The sequence below is a fragment of the Nannospalax galili genome, unplaced genomic scaffold (genome assembly GCF_000622305.1).
Source record: "Nannospalax galili isolate Female #2095 unplaced genomic scaffold, S.galili_v1.0 scaffold185, whole genome shotgun sequence".
Lineage (NCBI taxonomy): Eukaryota > Metazoa > Chordata > Mammalia > Rodentia > Spalacidae > Nannospalax > Nannospalax galili.
The window spans coordinates 1,237,900-1,241,200 of NW_008355474.1; the positions used below are offsets into that span (position 1 = coordinate 1,237,900).

At 54.8% G+C, this 3,301-nt stretch overlaps 1 protein-coding gene across 1 annotated transcript in view; it reads right to left on the reverse strand.

The window, feature by feature from the left end:
- Positions 1-1,573, reverse strand: part of Znf710 (zinc finger protein 710) — a 78,533-nt gene extending 76,960 nt beyond the window's left edge. Inside the window, exon 1 of the mRNA XM_017803102.2 lies at positions 1,428-1,573. The gene's annotated coding sequence lies outside the window, so the exon portion shown is untranslated. The remainder of the gene's footprint in view (positions 1-1,427) is intronic.
- Positions 1,574-3,301: the final 1,728 nt, after the last annotated feature.

The following is a 3,301-nucleotide window of genomic DNA, read 5'->3' on the forward strand; positions in this document are numbered from 1 at the left end:
CCGGGCGGGCCAGGGGGCTCCCGGCTGCCCACCGCCCCGGCTGCTGCTGCGCGCCGCCTCCACGCGCGCCCGCCCTGCTCCGCCGCCCTCCCTCCGGCTCCTCTTTCTCTCTCCCCCTCTCTCTCCCTCCTGCTCTCTCTCGCGCTCGCTCGCTCTCTCGCTCGCGCTCTCTCCCTCCCTGGAAGAAGGGAATGAGGCAGGGCTGACGTGAAGGGATGCAAAACAGCTCCTCCTAACCCAGCTCGCAGAGGAAGAGAGACAGAAAAGCAGCCCTTTTATCTCTCTTTTGTTTTCTCACTTCCTTCCACCACCCCCCTCGGCACCCCCCTCTTGTCGGCCCAAGTTTTCTTTTTCTCTTTCTACCGCAGAGAGGATTTTTCTTCCTTTCTTTCTCTTTCTCTCAGCTCAACTCTCCTACTCGAATTGCAAGCCTGGAGGCTTCTCTCTCTTTTTTCCCCCCTTTCCTCTTTTCTTCCTCCTTCCTCCTTATTTCACTAAAAGGGTTTTGTTTGCTGTGGGAGTTTCGTTTGAAAATCAAGTCACGCCTTTTCCCCTTCTTTTCTTTCTCCCTCTCCCTCGTTTTTTTCCTCCTCTCAGCAGAAAAGGGGAACAAAGATTAACAGGCTGGGGGAGAAGGGAGCGTCAGAATCTCTCATGAAAATGGGGCCCCTTCCCTGCCAGGCACAAAGGGGACCTGGGAGCCCAGCCCCCCGGGAAGCCTGGGGTGTCTTCCCCAAGAACAGCCACTAGGGTGGGGGTCTCGGGGAGCCTCTGGGTACCTGGTCTATCCAAAGTGCGGGTGGGGGGCTGTGAGTCCACCCCTCCCCAGCCAGGGGTGAAAGCTGGGGTGCTCTTAATATGTTTTAAGTAGGCAGATGGGTTTGGAGCAGACGTCCCCGCAGAGCCCTTCACAGTAAAGAGCCTTTAAACAGCTGTTCGCAGAGCCTGGACGGTCAGACTCGAGGGAGCGGCTCCTACTGCAAGAGCCCGGCCGGACTAAGCAGCCGCAGGCATCGGCCCCTCTCGGGCTCCCCAAGCCCAGGGCCCGAGGTTCGCCCCCGGGGAGCATGTATGGGGGCGCCGAGGTGTGGCCGTTCGCAGAGAGGCGATCTGGGCCCTGGTGGCTCCCCGCACGGCTGTGGGGTTCGGCAGAGCCTGGCCTCCTCCCAGCTCCGGGACAGGCCGGACACCCCGCCTCCAACCTCCCGGCCACTCTGAGCAGAGCCGAGGCTGGGCGGGTACCGAGCCGGCGGACAGAGCCGGCCAGTGTCGCCACCAAGGGTCAATTATTCATGGGACGCCTGGGCGTGCTCCCAAGACCTGCTCTGTCCTCGGCTTCTCCGGAGGAGTGGAGACAACACGGGGGAAAAGTTCCCAGAGCAAAGTTGGCCACATTTCTTATTTTTCCCAAGTTAAGTATTGAGCACCTGCTGGATGCCTGGGCCTTGGACTGGGGCTGCAGCTGGGGGAGAAACGTGAGGTCTCGTCGGGCTCAGACAATGCGAGGGAAGCTGAGGCTCAGGACCAGGTCACCGAGTAGAAGGAAAGCCTGGATCCTCTCCCCTCCCAGCGCTGTTCCTTCCCGTTCCCTCCTTCCTCCCGGCTGCATCTCCTTGGCTCCACCCCTTCTCATCAATTCCTCCCACACTTCCCTGCTCTCCCTGGCTTTTCACTGGAGGGTCCCTTCTCCCAGCGAGGAGCAGATGCTGAGCCTCATTGTCTCTCCCCCATTGACTGCAGCCTCCCGGGGACAGGACCAGCCACTCCTTCCCCTCCCCCCAGTCCTGAGACCTGGGCCTTTTCTGACGGGAGCCCCAAGGCCACTGCCCCTCGCCCCACCCTACACCAGCTCGCTGAGCTGTGAGCAATGACTCCAGTCACTCAGAACATGATTTATTTCTGACTAGGAATGAGAAAACAGAAGCCAGTGAGAGTTTGGTTCGGCAAGAAGGACCTGGTAGTTTCAGCCTCAGCACCTCAGCACACTGAGCCTCTAGTGACCCCAAGGCCTTCCCTGTACACCCTCTTCCCAGGGAATGAAAGAAGCCACTGTCCCCTCATTACCTGCCCCTGTTTTTCAATACGCCCAAGCATATCCCCTAAACAAAACAGAATGCAGCTCTGATAATCAAGCATTCACTCAACAAATGCTTTTCTGTGTACCTACTCTGTGCTGGGAGCTAAAGCCCTAATCATTAGCAAGACCAGCTTCTTGGTCTGGCTCTGCTGACTGATAGGTAAAGCAGAAGACCAACACACTGGGCCACAGAATCAGGCATCATGGTCCACATCTGTAATCCCAGCACTCAAGAGGCTGAAGCAGGAGGATTGCCACAAGTTCCTGGACTTGCCAGGGCTACATAGCAAGACTTTATCTCACAGAAACTAAAAAGAGGGAGGCATAGTGGTACATGCCTGGAATCCCAGAACTTGGGAGGTAGAGATAAGAGGATCAAAAGTTCAAGACCAGCCTTGGCAACATAGGCAGTTCAAGGCTAGGCTATTTGAGACCCTGTCTCAAAAAAGAAAAAAAAAAAAAAAAAGGAAAAAAAAGAAAAAACAGGCTGACCAAAACCAACTTGGGAAGGAAACAGGCAGTTAAGAGTACTGGATACCTCATGTGAGAATCAAGAGAATCAACTAAGGAAGCACCTCAGAGAGAGCTTGGACAGAGATTGTTGGGGAAGGCTTCCTGGAGGAAATTACATCTAGATAAGTAAGCTGGTGTCAGTCAAAAGCATGGGAGGGAACAGCCTGTCTCAGCAGCAAAAGATAAGACAGTTCTATGAACTGTCAAGAGTTCAAATACTTAAAACCATCTTTGATCCCAGCCACTTGGGAAGCAGAGGCAGGCAGATCTCTGGGAGATCGTGGCCAGCCTGGTCTACATAGGGAGTTCCAGGCCAGCTGGGGCTACAGGAAGACCCTGTGTCAAAAACAGCAACAACAAAAAGAGTTAAGTATTTGCAGCAGTTCAGCAGCATAGAACAAATTGGAGAGTGAGGATGGTGTGGGAACAAGTGGAAGGCAGGGTGGGTGCCAGGGAGATGTTCATTTTTTATCCAGTCACTTGCCAGCATCATGAACTTGAATGAGTAACTTAAGCTCAGTGAATAACTTAGACTTGGTTTCCCCACTTATAAAAATGGAGGTAATCAGGGGGCTGGAGAGATAGTCCAGCAGTTAAGAGCACTGACTGCTCTTGCAGAGGACCGGGGTTCAATTCCCAGCACCCAAATGGCCACTTACAACCATCTGCAACTTTAGTTCCTGGGGAACCCAGCACCTTCTCCTGACCTCC